The sequence below is a fragment of the Canis lupus genome, chromosome 25 (genome assembly GCF_048164855.1).
Source record: "Canis lupus baileyi chromosome 25, mCanLup2.hap1, whole genome shotgun sequence".
NCBI lineage: Eukaryota > Metazoa > Chordata > Mammalia > Carnivora > Canidae > Canis > Canis lupus.
In genome coordinates, this window is record NC_132862.1 from 43,807,863 (window position 1) to 43,827,646 (window position 19,784).

The window sequence follows — 19,784 nt, forward strand, 5'->3', positions numbered from 1 at the left end:
TTTGTGTTTTATATATTTACTTGTTTTGCTTTCTACCACGAGAAAAAAGAAAGGGTTTTGGTAGGAAATAGAGAATATTAAAAGAACAGATATCCTGTGAGCTTAATGCCATAAATGGCGATGTACCCAAGAGTACTTTTTTTCCCTAAGAGTACTCTTGAGATTAAGAGAGGAAAATTACATGAGAACTTTTTTAAAAAGTCCACTGAGCACTAAAATAAATACACGAATATCTGTAGTCAAAAGTTTTCCTTTTCTTAAATGAATCTGTATGTGTATGAGAAAATCAAAGAAAAAAACTTCATAAATACTTATAAACCAGAGTCCCTGGATTCTGGAGGTTTTTTTGAAACTAGTACAAGTAATAGCAACTATAGGTTTTGGGGGGATAAAATGCTAGTTAGTAAAAATGTCCATTTTCTCTCCTTTTTGCTTAGATAACTCATTGTGGTAATGCTAGATTTTTCATAGTCATGAGAAATTCTGTTTGGTGTATCTATTTTTAATTAATGTAAGTGGAAAAGTACATTACTTAATAAAAATAATTCAGTAGAAAAGCTTTCAAAATATGAATCTCATTGCTGGAAAAATAATAAAATATAGTCCTAAAGGATGAGAAAAGTGGGAACTACTAACTTATTTTCATTTTGTATCAACCATGAAAAATAGACTCTTGAATTGGCAAACATATCAAAGATCTTATAAATGCTGACAATTTTGCTAGGAACTGGGTTGATACAAAGGTGAGTGAGTCTTTGTCCCAGCCCTCATAAACTCATGATCTATTGGAAGAAAATATATTTAAATAGATTATTGCAGTCTGACAGAGGTTCCAGATAACACTGAAATGCTTTTGTTCCAAACCTAAAGATGCTAGCAAGCCTTAACCGCCTCTCAAAATGTGTGATGCATGATTGAGCTCATTGAGAAAAAGGAAAGTCTCAGGTGTCAGAAGCAAAGAGGGGATTGAAATGCAGAGGTGGAGGTGAACAGATGAAGCAGCAGCCCTGGAAGTTACAATTGGTTATAACCCAGGTATAACTAGGAGCTTGGATTTCCATGCCTATATAGAGAAAGGAGGAGAGACACATTAGGATTACATGAGGTGAGGAGTTGGAGTTGAACCTTTGCTACAGGACAGAACAGTCAGAGAAATATAAGGGAAAGAAAGACTAATTCAGTCAAACTTTTACAACTGGTAGGTAACAAAGAAGCTTTTTCTCTGTCATGCCTCTGGAAAGGAACCCAAAATCTCCTATAAGATGTCAAAAATTTGAAGCCTGTACCTCCTGCAGATTCAGAGTGCAAATTTACTCTTATGTGTGGGAAGTTTCTACCTGAAATATTAGTATAAAAATTTATCCCAGACGTATATGCCTCTTTAAAGCAATCACAGGGGGTGCCTGGGTGGCTCAGCAGTTGAGCATCTGCCTTCGGTCCAGGGCGTGATCCTGGAGTCCCGGGATTGAGTCCCATGTCGGACTCCCTGCATGGAGCCAGCTTCTCCCTCTGCCTATGTCCCTGCCTCTTTCTCTGTGTCTCATGAATAAATAAATAAAATCTTTAAAAAATAAAGTAACCCCAGTATCACTGTAAGATCCCAAATTTCACAGTATTCCCATAGAGGAAAAAAAAAAAAATAGGTGCCCCTTAAGATGAGTTCACAATCAGTCCACCATGAGAAAGATGTAACAGAAAGACCACATCTTTTAAAGACTTGAGATTATAGAAGAGCAGTATTTTTATTTTTGTTTTTTTAAATTGATTGATTTGAGAGAGAACACACACTCATGCAGAGGGAGGAGAGAAAGTCTTAAGCAGACTCCGTGCTGAGCTCAAAGCCCAACTTGGGGCTTAATCCCAGAACTCATGAGATCACAACCTGAGGTGAAACCAAGAGTCGGACACTTAACTGACTATACCACCCAGGCACCTCAGGAGCAATATTTTTAAATAATTTTAAAATAACCTAAGAGATAACAGTGTAAGGAAAGAACAAGGGATGCAGTGTAGTGTGGTAGTTAAGAGTATGGGCTCTTAAAATTAAAACAAATGTGAGACTACAAAAAGGAAATTATGTCACAAACACCTAATGTCCCTAATAAAAAGCATTCCTAAAAATTGAGGAAATAATTTAATAGAGGAAAAATATTTAAAGGATAGGAATGAAAGGTCATAGGGAAGAAATGTAGATGAATTTGCCTATTCTAGGCATTTCATATAAATGGAATCATCTACATGTGCCTTTTTGTGTGGCTTATTTTACTTAGCAAAGTATTTTCAAGTTTCATCCACGTTTGTTGTATCAGTACTTGATACCTTTTGTGACTGACTAATATTTCATTATGGATAAACCTCATTTTATTTACCCATTCATAAGTTGCTAAATAATTATTATTTCTTTTTTACTATAATCTACTGTGAACATTTGTATACAGTTTTTTGTGTCAAATGTATTTTCACTTATCCTGAGTATACACATATGACTGGAGTTGCTAGGTCATATGGTAACTTTATGTTTAACCTCTTGAAGAACTGAAAGTGTTTTCCAAGGAGTAATACCATTTTACAATCCCACTATCATTATATTAGCATTCCTCCACATTCTCACCAGCACTTGTTATTGTTTATTATAGCTATCCTGATTATTGTGTTATCTCATCATGGTTTTCATATACATTTCCCTAATGACTAATGATGCTGAACATCATTAGTGTGCGTTTTGCTTATTTGTATGTTTTCTTTGGAGAAACATTGGTTCATATCCTTTACCTTTTTTTTTTTTTTTTCTTTTTTTTTTAAGACTTTATTGGGGAACGTCTGGGTGGCTCAGCAGTTGAGCGTCTGCCTTTGGCTCAGGTCGTGATCCTGAAGTCCCAGGATCAAGTCCCATGTCAGGCTCCCTGCATGGAGCCTGCTTCTCCCTCTGCATATGTCTCTGCCTTTCTCAGTGTGTCTCTCATGAATAAGGTTTTATTTACTCATTTGTGAGAGACAGAGAGAGAGAGGCAGAGACATAGGTGCAATTATCCCAATTTTATATATGAAGAAACTGGAGTACAGAGAGCCTAAGTGATATAATAGAGTTCATAGGATGAATACACAGAGCTAGAATCAAATACAAACAGTCTAGCTTCATATTGTTGCTATGAGGATTAAATTAGTTAAGTTACCTAAAGCTCTTACAGTAGTGCTTGACACATAGTAAGCATTGGGCTGGCCAGGGGGGTCTGGGAGGACTATTAAAAAAGTACATATATATTTGCCAAATAATATGAAATGAAACAAAAAATCTAGCCATTTAATTAAAACTTTAGTGAGCCAATTAACACATCTAAAAAGAAAATTAATGATTTGAAGGATAACATTGCAAAAATTACCCAAAATACAGAAGAGAGAGATAAACTGGGATAGAAAATAAGATACATGGGAAATAGACTAAAAAGGTACAGCATCCATCCAATAGGAGTTTTAAGAAAAATGATAGAAAAAAAATCAGGAAAAAAAAAAGAAAAATTCAGGAGAGACAATATTAAAATGGATAAAACATTTTTATTATTGATGTAAGATCAAACTGAAGAAGCACTTGAAGTCTTGAGAAAGACATAATTATACAAATCTTTCAGTGAAACTGCAGAACATCAAAGAGACCAATTACAAGCCACCAAAAAGGACAGATCATGTACAAGGATACAAGAATTTGTCAGTAGATTCAATAGAATCAATAAAAAAGCATGAGAACGTGAGGTGATAAGTATCTTCAAAGTGTTAACGAAAATAACTGCAAATCTAAAATTCTGCATCCACAAGTATGGGTGAAATAATATTTTCAAACAAACACTGAGTGAGTTTATCACTCATGCTCTCTCTCTCATTTAAAAATGAACTGCTTCAGTAAGGAAGAAATTAGGTGATATGCCAAAAGCAGTGCTGGGGGGTGGGAAGAATGAATGTTGCAAATCTAAATAAGCATTGAGCATAAAACGTTAATTTAATAACAATGACAGATTGCCCCAAGTCTTCATATTATTAAGAAAGAAGAATAAAGATGTGATAACTTTGTGATACTTGTCAAGTATACGCTGATATTATAGGTAAGCAGTAAAGTAAAAGAAATAGAATGTGAAACTTCAAAATAATGAGGAAAAACATTGAATAAAAATTTTCTTCATCCATTCACCTAAAGTTATGAAAAAGGTAGTAGGAAAAATACCATATATTATCCAAAATAATATTAAGAATAAATCTAAATATATCAGTAATATATTAATTTATTTACAGTTAATGAATTAAATTTTATTGAAGACAGATGGAAAAATACAAAATCTACCTCTAGGCTGTTTTTAACTTTAGCTAATATTCTTTAAAATGTAAGCTCCATGAGGGAAGAAGCTTTGTTCATTTATCACAGCACCTGGTATTTGTTGAATGAATGAATATGATATTTTTGAGAAACATACCTAAAACAAAATGATACAGAATGAAAGAGAGTTAAATGATTTTTTAAAAATATGCCAGGCAGATACTGACCAAAAGAAAGCCATTAGAGCTCTGATTATTGGACAAAACAGGCTTTAAAGCCGAAAAGCAAATTAGGCATAAAAATATTCATTATAATTGCAAATGGAGTAATTCACCTGAATGATATAACAGACATGAAGCTCTATGGATCTAAGAACGACATTGCCTAAAAAGAGAAATTCACAAGTTTATACCCATGTTGAGAAATTTAACAGATCAAACATGAAAAAACTAAGAAGGACATAAAAGACATTATTGACAGTCTTTATCTGTGTATACATATAGAGCCCTGGACCCAACAATTAGACGATATGCATTCTTTAGAAGCACACACGAAACATTTATTAAAAGTGATCTCATACTAAATCTTAGAACAAGACCATCATATGCCTGTGAGTTTAAACTATTCTGACCAAGTTCTCTGAATATAATGCAATAATGTTAAAAATCAATGATAACGGGATCCCTGGGTGGCGCAGCGGTTTGGCGCCTGCCTTTGGCCCGGGGCGTGATCCTGGAGACCCGGGATCGAGTCCCACATCGGGCTCCCGGTGCATGGAGCCTGCTTCTCCCTCTGCCTATGTCTCTGCCTCTCTCTCTCTCTCTCTCTGTGTGACTATCATAAATAAATAAAAATTTAAAAAAAACAATGATAACAATAAATATATGCATTTGGAAATTTTAAAGCTCATTTTAATCATGAGTCAAAGTATAAATCTTAAGGGAAATGCAGAATAGAGCAACAGTGAAAATACTACTAAAAAATTTAAAATAAAAAATAAAAAGACATCAGAGCAAATTCCCCATTTTCACACACAAGGAGTAGGAGGAGGAGAAAGGGAAGGGGGAGGAGAGGCAAGAAATAAAAGCAGAAATTAATGAAACAGAAAACAAACCATAGAGAAAGTTAATGAAAATAAGAGCTCATTCTTGGAGAAGACTTACAAAATAGAATTTAATGACTTAATTAGAAATGAAAGATAGGGGGACAGATTGTTTATGAAAAAGACCAGATATAGATAAACAATATTTGAGAAAGGCAAAGGAGACACCTCTACATCTAGAAAAGAGACTTAAAATAATAGGAAAATAAGATAAACTTCATGACAATCTCTGTAACTCACCAAATCTGAGCAGTTTTGGGTTTTTTGAAGTTTTTTATTTTCTAATATAGTTGTTAGTACAGTGTTATATCAGTTTCAGGTGTACAATATAGTGACCCAGTACTTCCATACCATACCTGGTGCCCATCATGATAAGTGTCCTCTTTAATCTTCATCACCTGTTTCAGACATCTCACGGCCCATCCCCCCTCTGGTAACCAGCAGTTTGTTCTCTTACAGTAAGAGTCTATTTCTTAGTGTCTCTCTCTCTCTCTCTCACTCTCTCTCTTTCTCTTTCTCCGTCTTCCTCTGAGCAGTTCTTGAAGCCAACAAATTTAGATTCAGCTTAAAATCTTCCTAGTAGTAGATACAAAGCCTAGTTGTTTTTTGTTTTTTTTTTTAAGATTTTATTTATTTATTTATTCATGATAGTCACACAGAGAGAGAGAGACAGAGACACAGGCAGAGGGAGAAGCAGGCTCCATGCAGGGAGCCCAACATGGGATTCGATCCTGGGTCTCCAGGATCGCGCCCTGGGCCAAAGGCAGGCGCCAAACCGCTGCGCCACCCAGGGATCCCAGCCTAGTTGTTTTTAGAGGTAAGTTCCAGCAGACAGCAAACAGCAAATAATTTCTACCTTAAAACAACTATTCCAGAGATGTCTGGGTGGCTCAGGTCATGATCCCAGGATCCTGGGACTGAGTCCCACATTGGGCTCCTTGCTCAGCAGGGAGCCTGCTTCTCCCTCTAACGGCTGCTCTACCTGCTCTACCTCTTGTGCTCTCTTGTAAATAAAAATATATATATATTTTTTTAATCTTAAAAAACACAACTATTCCAAAGAATACAAAAAAGGGAAAGCTCCTTGATACATTTCATGAGTTTAGCATAACTTGGATGCTGAAACTACAGACAAATACAAAAAACAAATCATAGACCAGTATTACCTATGGATATTGAATCAAAAATTCTAAATAAAATATGAGCAAATTCAACAATGTGTAAAAATATTACACAGTTAACAAAATTTATCTTAGGAATTTGGGGATGGATTAATATTTAGATTCAGAGAAAAGGAGAAAAAAGGATAATCTCAACATATTATGAAAATGAAGCTAGAGTTGTATGATGTGGTCTGATAGTGAAGGCCTTTAGTGTGTTCACTGAGAAGGTTGGACTCTGGTGGTTGCCTGCTGTCAGTGGATAGGTTTTTTGTTTTTTTTTTTTTTTAAGCAGGATAGTATCAGAATCAAATAGTCTATAAAACTGCGACAGCAATTTAGAAGAAGCAATAAAATAGTACATCAAAGGTAATGTAGATGAAACTGTACAGTCAATTACAGGGGAAATATTTATAGGAGAAATATTTGGAAACAGGATCACCAGGGCTTTGTGGCTTAATCGGATATAGACATTAGTGGAAAAGGAGGAGTCTAGAGTGATTCTGAAATTTTTAGATTGAGCAACTCAGTGAATAATGACTACATTCATGGAGATGAGAAACACCAAGTAGAGAGTTACACGTGGAATGGTGAGAAGCCTGGGGAAGGAGCGGGAAGCTCATAGTGCTTCTACATGGTGATATGTTTGACATACACTATCCTTTATGTGTCTTCATCATGAAATTGCCACACTGATATGAGGAAACAAGGTGTAAAGGAAATAACATAGCAGTATGGAAGAATAATTTCTATTCGTAAGGAGCTCTATCATACTCCTATTTGTCACAAGTATACTTTTAACAGTGATTTCATCTGATGCCCTTTACAACTCTGCGGAAGGATTAAGAAATTTTTTTAGGCTGGTAAACAGAGCCTGCAACTATAAATCTTAGATGCTTTATCAGTAATGAAAACATAATATACACTTATGTCATTATTTCCATAAACCTCAGAAATAATAAAATGAGGGCAAATATGCTACTTGAATATATTGACCCTTCCATACTAAATAGGAATACATTTTTCTAACAGGTGGTATACATTTTTTGATGCCATCATTATTCATTGGTCTTTATATAAATTAAGTAAAAGCCCACCAAATATATGGGTGTGTTTATCTATTCTTACCTCTCCTTACCTTTGTGTAAAACCAGGTATGTATCTTAGGAACCTGGACTATCTAACATTCCAGCCATATGACCAAACAAATTTAGGCTTTTTACCTTAAGAGGAAAGCTGTTATTTGGAGGAAGATGATGTAAAACCTAATGATAGATAGTTTAAACAATTTAAATTTGTCAGTTGTCATAAGATTATTCTTTACAACATTATTTGTAACAGCAAAATATTAGAAATAATCTAAATCTACATCAACAAGTCAGCAAAGAGAACGAGGCAGCTCTTTACTGATACAGAAGGCTGTTCAAGATAATTAGGAAAAAATAGCTAAGAACAGTGAATCAAATATGCTACCATTTGTTGGAGGGAAATGTGTGTGTGTGTGCATGTGGCTACACAGTTACATAGCCATGGAATGTCGGGAAATCTTTGGCATTACACACAAGAAACTGGTAACTGTGGTAGCCCCCCCGCCCTTTTTTTTTAAGATTTTATTTTATTTACTCATGAGAGACACATAGAGAGAGAGGCAGAGACACAGGCAAAGGGAGAAGCAGGCTCCATGTAGGAAGCCTGATGTGGGACTTGATCCTGGGTCTCCAGATCATGACCTGGGCGGAAGGCAGACACTCAACCGCTGACCCACCGAGGTATCCCTGTGGTAGCTCCTTGAAAAGGAACCGTCACGAGCAGAAGATAGACTTACTTTTACTGTCACAAATTCTTGTGCCACATATATGTATAAGAATATTCAAAAGATAATAATTACATTTTTAAAAATAACATAGTAATGGGAAGAATTAGTTTGGGTTGCTGCAGCTAAGATTCTTTATGGCTTCACTTTTCTTGGTGTGTAATAGAAAGTGTTTGCAGGATAATAAGCTTCAGGATTCCATCTAAAAACCAAAAGTACTAATCAGGACCAAAATTAAACTACGAAATTGATTTATTTAAGAATCAAAACAAAATCAGTGGAAGATATACTTTTCTGTTATAGAACTTAAGCACCAGTTGAGAAAATAAAATAGAATGTAAAGGTAATATTACCATGACAGCTGTTAGGCTAAATTCAGCACAGATATTCCTTCTAATCTTGCTACCACCCTCATCATACTTTACTGCCTCACATTGTTTTTCTGAAAGCTGTTCAACCAGTGGAAAACAAATTTTCCTGACTACAGTAATAATGTTCAATCATTTGTGTATAAAAAAGACAAATACAGGCAGATCCCTGGGTGGCTCAGCAGTTTGTGCCTGCCTTTGACCCAGGGTGCGATCCTGGAGTCCCGGGATTGAGTCCCACATCAGGCTCCCTGCCTGGAGCCTGCTTCTCCCTCTGCCTGTGTCTCTGCCTCTCTCTCTCTCTCTGTCCAACATAAATCAATCAATCAATCTTTAAAAAAAAAAAAAGACAAATACATAGCACAACTCAAGAATAAGTAATGACTGGGGCACCTGACTGGCTCCATCAGTAGAGCATGCAACCCTTGATCTCGGGGTTGTAAGTTTAATCCCCATGTTGGATATAAAGATTACTAAAAAAAAATAATAAAATCTTAAAAAAAAGAATTAATGACTAATTTATAGTTTTTCATGATATGAAGTTTTAAAAAAAGCTCAGAAATAATTTGTTGATATTTTGTTAAATGTATAACAAGCACAGAATCTAATACATCTCACTGAAATTGATGGGGATTATGTTTTTTTCATTTTGCATATCAAATACCAGTATAACTAATTAAAGTTTAATTATAAAATTACCGGGATTGTGTCCCATGTCAGGTTCCTTGCATGGAGCCTGCTTCTCCCTCTGCCTGTGTCTGTGCCTCTCTCTCTGTGTGTGTATGTCTCTCATGAATAAATAAATAAAATCTTTAAAAAAAATAGAATGTAATTATAAAATTAATTATGATAAAATTATTTCCAAGATTTAGCAAATATAGGCAGAAGTAATTTTAATATCTTCCTGAAGATAATTGTAAATAACCCAAGTTTACTAATAAGGGTAAAATTTATTTAGAATATGTTTTCTAAAAAATAAAAAAATAAAAATTAAAAAAAAAAAAAGAATATGTTTTCTAAAATATCTCAGAAGATTTCCAAGTATTATTATTTCTAAAACTTATTTAGGTTAGTAAGATAATCACAGACTGAAAAGCAAAGATTAGTGAACTAGAGAACTCTGGAATTCAAACCTTTTCTTTTCATTTTTTTTTAAATTTAAATTAAATTTGCCAGTGTATTATAAAACACTCAGCGCACATCACATCACGTGCCCTCTTTAATGTCCATCACCCAGTTACTCCATCCTCCCACCCACCTCCCCGTCAGCAACCTTCAGTTTGTTTCCCAGATTTGAGAGTTTCTCATGGTTTGTCTTCCTCTCTTATTTTGCCCCATTCAGTTTCTCCTCCTTCCCTTGTGGTTCCCTTGCACTATTCTTTTAATACCTAGGTTTGGATAACTAACATACACCATTTCTTACCTTAAGTATTTTTCTGTCCAATACAGTTTCTCTAATACCTTGTTTGAGCACTGACATCTCAGTCTTAAAAGAAAAGATTACAGAATAAACAATGAACTCCTTTTCCTCTGAAAGGGTATGTATACCTTTATGCATAGATATACGCTTACAACTAAAGAAGTTTATTTTAGTAAATTTCTTCCTTTTTCTTTCCCTCTCTTTCTTTCCCCAATGACCAGCAGAATTCAGTTACCTGCACATGCACATGGCATGGTTTAAGAAGGAAAATATCTGGATATAAAGTACCTTTCATGTCAGTAAAACTTGAGGATTTACTCCTTTTGTTTGTTGGTCTTATCTTAAGAAGAGCATAGTATGGAGCTCCTTAAGACACCAGAGTCATGGGCAGCCCAGGTGGCTCAGCGGTTTAGTGCCGCCTTCAGCCCAGGGCTTGATCCTCGAGACCTGGTATTGAGTCCCACATCTGGCTCCCTGCATGGAGCCTGCTTCTCCCTCTGCCTGTGTTTCTGCCTCTGTGTGTGTGTATCTCTCTCTCATGAATAAATAAATACAATCTTTAAAAAAAAAAGTCTGTTTCTTGGGGTGGCTCAGTCAGTTAACCATCTGCCTTCAGCTCAGGTCATGATCTCTAGGTCCTGGGATCAATCCCTGCATAGTGCTCCCTGCTCAGCAGGGAGTCTGCTTCTCTCTTTCTCTCTCTCTCTCCCTATCACTCATCACTCTCTCTCTCTCTCTCTCTCTCTCAAATAGTCTTTTTTTTTAAATAGTCTGTTCTTATTTGTCTCTTTCACTCTCTTCTTTCCCCCCCTTAATTGCAAGAATAAGTTTAATATATACAGCATGTCAGCCTGTTGACTTTTAAAATTTTTATAACTAACATTTTTGCTTGTAATTTTAAAGCCTGTAGAAGGAACATATGGTTCCCATGATTATTTTTGAATTATAAAATAATGAAATAATAATAGTAGCTTGGAGAACATAAGATTCATAAAAGGAAATAGGACTCATAGTATTTAATGAGAATGGTAATATCTATCCATATACTCACCAAACAGATTAAGAAACAAATACAAAATTGCTAGAGATAACTGTGTCACCCATTCCAAATCACATACATCAATCCTTTCCCCTTTCCCACCTTCCATACCACTAACTTCTACTTTTATGGACACTTGTACTGTGTATGTATATATTCCAAAGCAACCACTACCATTGCTTCCTATGCTTTTAAGACTTATGTGAATGGCATCATGGATTCTAAGACCATGTTCTATCTCTCCCATTTTGAAGTTATTCTTTAGTGCTCTTAAGTAATAGTTTGTGATTTCATGCACAGAAAATTTACATATAGAAAAATATGTACTTTTTTAAGTTCTTCACATCCTACCAGCTATTGTTGTGTTTTATTTTCTCATGTTACATTTTTAATTGGTTAATACTTAGATTTAACAGTCATTTGTCTCATAGCATATAGATGTCATGGATACTTTAGACAGTGAACAAATGCAAATATTGAAAGTTTTGTTTTATCTTTTCCTTTACTATTTCTATATCTTTGATTTTATTTGATATCGTTATTTCCCAGGCTGGAACTTTCATTATAATGTTGAATAAGAGCAGTGGTAAAGATAACCCTCTCTTGTCCCTCAATTTAATGTTTTCATTTCAGACTTTCACCATTACACAGAATGATTACTCTCTAGTGAAATGAAGAGCAAGTTCTTCATTAACTGTTGATTTATTTGATACTTCTTTTGACATCATTTTTGTTAAGTTGTTTTTTAAGAAAAGTATCCCCTTTACCTAAGTATTCAAATGTATTGGCATACATATAGTATTTGATGATTTTTTAAATAGCTGTCTATAGTTATGCTCTCCTATTTTGATTCCTTTTACTATGTGTTTATGTCTTATTTATTTTGCTGGACATTTATTTCTAATTTCAAAGAACCTGATTTTTATGTTGTTAGTTATCTCTTTTTTTTATCTCTGTCTTTTAAAGTTCACTAATATTTGCCTTTATCTTTTTTCTTCAGTTTACTTTAGGCTTAACTTATTTTGTCTTGACTTTATTTATTTATTTATTTTAATTTATTTATGATAGTCACAGAGAGAGAGAGAGAGAGAGAGGCAGAGACACAGGCAGAGGGAGAAGCAGGCCCCATGCACCGGGAGCCCGACGTGGGATTCGATCCCGGGTCTCCAGGATCGCGCCCTGAGCCAAAGGCAGGCGCCAAACCGCTGCGCCACCCAGGGATCCCTTGACTTTATTTTTTAAAGATTTATTTATTTATTTTAGAGTGAGTGTGAGCATGTGGGGGAGGGGCCGAAGGAGATGGAGAGAGAAACTCAAGTAGACTCCACACTGAGTGCAGAGCCCTACCATGGGACTCCCATCTCACAACCCTGAGATCACAATCTGAGCCAAAACCAAGAGTCTGACGCTTAACCAACTGTGCCATTCAGGCACTCCTTCACTGTTTTTTAAAATAAGCATATTCAAAGTTTGTTTGAGGTTATAAATGTTCATCTGAGACTAAGTTAGATTCTCAAGTTTTGGTATGTTGTATTTTACATTTTTGTTGTTGATTATAAATAGCTTACAGTTTCCATTATGATTTCCTCTACTTTATTTTTTTAAAAGATATTATTTATTTATTTGACAGAGAACACAAGTAGGCAGAGTGGCAGGAAGAGGGAGAAGCAGACTCCCTGCTGAGCAGAGAGCCAGGTGTGGAGCTCAATCCCAGGACCCTGGGATCATGACCTGGGCCGAAGGCAGGTGCTTAACTAATTAAGCCATCCAGACACTTCAGTTTTCTCTCCTTTAATTCATAAGTTACTTTTAAAATATATTCTTTAATTTTTTTTAATGTTCAGTTTTCCTTTTCTATTATTTATTTTATTAAATTCTAATAAACATACAGTGTTACATTAGTTTCAGATGCAATATTATGATTTAATAGTTCTATACAGGGGCACCTGGGTGGCTCAGTTGGTTAAGCATCTGACTTGTGATTTCAGTTCAGGTCATGATCTCAGGATCATGAGATGGAACCCCACATCTGTGCTTCATGCTTAGCAGAGAATCTGCTTTTCTCCTTCTCCCTCTCCTTTTGCCCCTACTCCCCCTGACTCCCCTTTTGCCCCACCCTCTTTCTTTAAAATAAATCTTTTAAAAAGTGGTGATAATTCTGTACATCAGTCAATGCTCATCGCAATAATGTACTCCTTTAGGGGAGATGAAGCAAAAGCAGTGAAAGTTATGCTACAAATGCTTATATTAAGAAAAAAAGTTCAAATAAACAACATACATTACACCACAAGGAACTAGAAAAAGAAGAAACTTGACTGAAATTTAGTATAGGAATGAAATAACAAAGAAAATCAGGATAAATAAAATAGAGACCAGAATAAACAATAATATAACATTGAAAATAATGGCGAGTTTAAAAAATATATATAACTGATAATGCTTTAACGACATTCACTAAAACAAAGAGAGAAGACTCAAATGCCAAAATCTGAGAAAGAGAAAATAATATAAGAGATAACCACAGAAATACATGGTCTGATAACAGATTACAGTAAGCAATTATACACTAACAAATCAAATAGCTTAGAAAAAAACAGGTAATTCCTAAAAACACACAAGTTACCAAGATTGAATCATGAATTTTTAATCTAAGAATTTAGAAATCTTCTCAGACCAATAACATGAAAGAAATGGAAGAATGAAAATTGAATTAAAAATAAAAAATCTCAGGGATCCCTGGGTGGCTCAGCAGTTTAGCACCTGCCTTCAGCCGAGGGCATGATCCTGGAGTCCCAGGATCGAGTCCCACATCAGGCTCCCTGCATGGAGCCTGCTTCTCCCTCTGCCTGTGTCTCTGCCTCTCTCTCTCTCTGTGTCTCTCATGAATGAATGAATGAATGAATGAATGAATAAATAAAACCTTTTTAAAAATAAAAATAAAAAAATAAATCTCCCAGCACACAAAAGCCCAAGAACTATATGGCATCATTGGTGAATTCTAGCAAACATTTTAAAAAATAGTGACAATCTTTATCAAAACCTTACAAATAACAGAATAGAGAAAATACACTCAAAATCTGTGAGGGCTCCTGGGTGGCTCAGTTGGTTAAGCGTCTGCTTTAGCTCAGGTTATGATTCCAGGGTCCTAGGATCAAGCCCTGCATCAAGCTTGCTGCTCAGTGGGACCCTGCTTCTCCTTCTCCTCTGCTACTCCCTACTTGTGCTCTCTCGCTCACATACACTTGCTTACTCTCACTCAGATCTTAAAAAAAAAAAAAAATTCTATGAGGCCTGCATCACTCATATCAAGGCAGGACAAAAATAATACAAGAACAAAGTAATCTAGTTTGTCTGATACAAGTATTGCTACTCAAGTTTTCTTTTGACATCCGTTTGCATGATAAATGTTTCTCCACCCCTTCATTCTCAATCTGCAGGTGTCTGTAAGTCTAAAATGAGTCTCTTGGGGATCTTGGGGATCCCTGGGTGGCTCAGCGGTTTAGTGCCTGCCTTTGGCCCAGGGCGTGATCCTGGAGTCCCAGGATCGAGTCCCGCATCGGGCTCCCGGCATGGAGCCTGCTTCTCTCTCTGCCTGTGTCTCTACCCCCCTCCCCCTCTCTCTCTCTATCATGATTAAGTAAATAAAATCTTTAAAAAATATATAAAAATACAAATAAAATGAGTCTCTTGTAGGCAGCATATAGGTAGGTCTTATTTTTTTTTATCCATTCCTAGGGCATACCCTATGCCTTTTGATTGGAGTGTGTAGTCTGTTTACATTCAGTTATTGACAAATATGTATTTATTGCCATTATATTGCTTGTTTTATTGTTTCTGGAGATTTTCTCTGTCTTTTCCTGTCTTTGTCATATTTGGTCTTTCCTTTGCACTCAGTCTCCTTTAATATTTCTTGCAGGGCTGGTTTAGTTGTTACTAACTCCTTTAGTTTTTATTTCTCTGGGAAGCTATCTGTCCTTCTATTCTGAATGACAGCCTTGGAGAGAGAGTATTCTTGGCTACAGATTTTTCCTATTCAGTACTTTGTTGTTGTTGTTGTTTTAAAGATTTTATTTATTTACTTTTGAATGAGAAAGAGAGAGAGAATGAGCATGAGCCATGGGGAGTGGCAGAGGAAGAAACAGACTCCATACCAGGCAGGGAGCCCAGTGCAGGACTCGATCCCAGGAACCCTGGAATCATGACTTGAGCCGAAGGCAGATGCTTAACTGACTGAGCCACCCACGTATCTGCCTTTCAGCATTTTGAATATATGATGCCAATCCCTCTGACTTGGTATGTTCTGTTAAGAAATCTCCAGCTAGCTTTATGAGTTTTCCCTTGTAAGTTAAGGGCATCTTTTGTCTTGCTGCTTTTAAAATTTTTCTTTACCACCATATTTTGCAATTTAATTATATGTTGGTGTTGGCCTGCTTTTGTTGATTTTGATAGAAGATCACTGAACCTCCTGGATCTGGATGTCTGTTTCCTTCCCCAGATTAAGGGAGATTCCTACTATTCTTTGTTTTTTTCCTATTATTTCTTGAAATAAATTTTCTGCCCTTTTTCTCACTCTTTTTCTTGTATTTATTCTATAATATGAATGTTACTACATTTGATAGGATAACTGAGTTCCCTAAGTCTGTTCTCATGTGGCATAATTTTTCTTTCTCTCTTTTGTTCCACTTCATTATTTTCCGCTGCTTTGTCTTCTAGGTCACTAGTTCGTTACTTTGATTCTTTCAGCCTGTTAGTCATTGCATTAGCCTGTTTCCAATTTTGTTTGTTGCATTCTTCATCTCTGACTGATTTTTTTTAACTCTTTTATCTCTGTGATAAGGGTTTCACTGATGTCCTCTATTCTTTTCTCGAACCTAGTGAGTATCCTATGTCCTTATGACTATTGCTTTAAGTTCTCCATTAGACCAGTTACTTATATCTGTTTCACCTAGATTTCTGGCCATGGCCTTATCTTGTTCTTTCATTTGGGATAAATTTCTCTGTCTTGACATTTTTGTCTAAGTCTCTGCTTTCTTCTCTGTGTTAGAAAAGCTAGTTATATCTCTTGCTCCTGAGAGTAATGGCCTTATGAAAAAGAGGCCGTATAGTGCCCCAGGCCTGGAACTTCAGGGACTGTCTCTGGTACCTGCTGCATGTACTCTGCTCTTGTGTTTTGGCTCCTCTATCCTTCAGGCCCATGGTCTGCAGAGGCTCTCCTTGCTTGCTGTGAGCAATGTTTGGTTCCTGGCCTGAATATGGCAAGTTTTAACCAGCTCTATGGTAGTCTGCTTGTGAAATGAGATCCGACACCAACTCCACCAGAACTGAGGCCCTACAAAATTCTCTAGTTATGAGATGTGATGTGGGCATGGATTTTTGGGAGAGGAACCCACTGCACTAGGACTGGGGCAAGCATGACTGAGAAGGGCAGTCCTGCCACAGAGCACAGGTTGGTGGGGCTTACACTAGTAAGCAAGTTAGGCAACCAGTATAGGCCCTGTGCTGCTTCTCACAGGTGGTTCTGTTTTATGTGGAGGGGCCAGGAAGGAAAATGGCACCAGCCAGCTTCTTTGTTCCCAGAGGGGCTTCCTCTGAATGCTGCTCCCAGGGATGCACTCTATAATCGGGCCCCTGTGCACCCCAGGTGTTTTTCAGATTGTGGTTTCTAGGCTGTCTGCCCCCAGGTTGTTTGCTTCTCTCCAGGAGCAGTGAAATGCCCTTGGGGCTCTATCCTGAGCAAGCCTGCTGACATTTAAAACTCCAGGCTGTAAGCCCTGCTGGTTGTAAGAACTCAAAAATTCAGTCCCTCATTTTCCAAGCCAATGGCTTTGGGAAACATTCTCTTTGTTTATTTTTCCCTCTCTCTCTCTCTCTCTCTCTCTTTCTCCCTCTCCCTTCACTCTGCAGCACCTGCAATCCCTTTCTCCCCTAAACCACATCTCTGTACCTCCTACATTCTTTAGGATGGCCTCTTTTCTCCCTTTATTTGTGAAGTTTGTTCTCTTAGTCTTCAGGTTGATTTTTAGGGTATTTAGGAGGATTTGATAGTTATCTATTTGTGTTCCTGGGACAAGGTGAGCTTCAGGTCCTCCTATTCTGCCATTTTCAACAGACTCTAGAATAATAATGACATGATAAAGAATGTTCATAGTAATGATGATGCTAAATTAGTGTGTATTTTATGCTAGGCACCTTTCTAAGTGTTTGCATTAACTCAGTTGATCCTCATAACTGTCTTATAAAGTATTGTTATCCTCATTTTAAAAGTAAATAAACTAAAGCTCAGAGCACTTAAGTAGCTTCCCCAAACTTAGATATCTGGTAAGAGCAGAACTAAAATTCAGACCCAGGCCGTTTGCCTCTTAAACCCTTACTCATGCATTATTACATGAAAAAATACCAAAGAAAAATTTCTATAAACTTTCTCATGGAACTAAGCAAAGTGCTTTTAATCTAGGGAAGAAAATGTGTTAAAAATACCCAATCAAATTTTGACAAAGCAGAATTGGTAGAGGAGAAGGACAACTTGTTGTACCAGCTATCAAAATACACTATAAAATATAGTAATTTTTAAAATACCGTATTGGGGCACATAGGTGGCATAGTCAGTTAAGCATCCAACTCTTGGTTTCGGCTCAGGTTGTGATCTCTGGGTCAAGAGATCAAGTCCCACATTGGGCTGCATGCTCAGCATAGATTCTGCTTAAGACTCTCTCCCTCTCCCTCTGTGTCTCTTTCCTGCTTGCTTGCTCTCTTTCTCTAAAATAAATAAATCTTTTTTAAAAAATATCATATTGTAGTAGAAATAGGGAACAAATAGAGGAAAAAAATCAGAAGAATATGCAACTTTTTATGTTCATAAGGAAGAGGCTGAATGGATACACCTAAATAGTAAGAGTGATTATTTTCAGAGAGGGATTTACAGGTGATTTTTTTCTAATTTTTCAATTATCTACAGTGAGCATTTTTTTTAATATTTTACTTATTTATTCATTAGAGACACAGAGAGAGGGAGGCAGAGACACAGGCAGAGGGAGAAGCAGGCTCCATGCAGGGAACCCGATGCGGGACTCGATCCCGGGTCCCCAGGATCACGCCCTAGGCTGAAGGCAGATGCTCAACTGCTGAGCCACCCAGGCGTCCCAACAGTGAGCATTTGTAAATCACCTAATATTAGCAAGTTTATTTTCAGTGCTTTTTAAAACTTTCAGTTTTGGCAATATTTTGTTAGTGCAATATATATGTTGCTATTTGGTTTATGCATATATGAATTGTAGGGCATCCCAATCAGATGAAGGGCCAGTGGCATAGGCAGTAAAAGAATTCACCCGAAGCAGTACAAAGAAAGAAATTTATTGAATATACTGCAGCAGAACAGCAAAGGAGAGACTGTAACAAGGCAGTGATGAGGGATAAGTTATAGGGCAGAGTGAGGAGGTATGGAAATGTATTGGATTTTCTCCTTTTTGATAACTGTGCCTGGTTATAAGTAGCCCATGGTTAGTTATGGCCTGTGGCTATTTCAAGGTGGGTTGCTTAATGAGCCAGTTTGCATCAACCCAGTGATGGGTGGTCGCTATGGGCCCTTGCTGTGTGCCATTCGTCTCACTCAAGTTCCATTGCCCAAGCCTGTTGCCTAAAAGCAGCCTCTACATTTATTTTTATATTTATATAATACATTTATGTATGTATATACATTGTGTGTGTGTGTGTGTGTGTGTGTGTATATATATATATATATATATATATATATATATATTTCATTCATTTATTCAGGCCTTGTATTAACAGATCATACAAAATCACCAATCCAGTTCTCCTTTTGGTAAGCGTGGAGAAAAGACAATGGGATAATAATCTTCTAGCCTAGGGTTGAAGAGAATTTCAGAACCTCTGACTTATTTTGGAAACCTGAATGTTTATAGATGATGTACAGAAAAATTATTGAATTTTATCGTTGTAGCATCTCACCATTTTACTCAACTTTATTATAAGTTGTAATAGTTTTTCAGTTAATTCTCTTAGATTTTCTAGGTGTATAATCATTTCATTTACAGGTAATAACTTTTTCCTCCAATATTTATGGTCTGTATGTTATATAACATCTCCCAAAATGGAATAGTTGTTTAAAAAATGAGTAGTTCCCGTAGTAATGTGGAAATACGAGTCCTGCATATCATGAAGTGAAAAAATAGAGTTACAGAGTCCTATCCTATGTATGCAATAATTTTGTCTTTATTTTAAAAAATAATTCTGTCTCTATTTTTAAAAATAAAGCAAACACTGCATAGAGGGCTTGATTGGGGGAGATTACTCTTTCCCTCAAAAATTCTGTACTAATTTAAGTGCCTGTCTTAGTTTGCTTGGGCTGCCATAACAAAATAACATAGACTGGATGGCTTAAACAACAGGAATTTCTGGAGGCTGAGAAGTCCAAGATCAAGGTGCCAGGTGATTCAGTTCCTGATGTGAGCTCTCTTCCGAGCTTGCAGAAGCCAACTTCTTATTGTCTCCTCCCATATCAAAGAGAGAAAAAAAGAGAGAGAGCTTAAATGAATGAGAATGAGAGAGAATGAGAATGA

General features: G+C 36.4%; 1 protein-coding gene across 30 annotated transcripts in view; it reads left to right on the plus strand.

Annotated features, from left to right (window-relative positions):
- The window catches only part of ERC1 (ELKS/RAB6-interacting/CAST family member 1), a 545,178-nt gene that overhangs the window by 433,012 nt on the left and 92,382 nt on the right, over window positions 1–19,784 (plus strand). Inside the window, exon 18 of one of the 30 annotated variants that reach the window (XR_012017878.1) lies at window positions 10,196–10,284. The exons of the other annotated variants lie outside the window; for them this stretch is intronic. The gene's annotated coding sequence lies outside the window, so the exon portion shown is untranslated. The remainder of the gene's footprint in view (window positions 1–10,195; window positions 10,285–19,784) is intronic. 30 annotated transcript variants of the gene reach the window in all.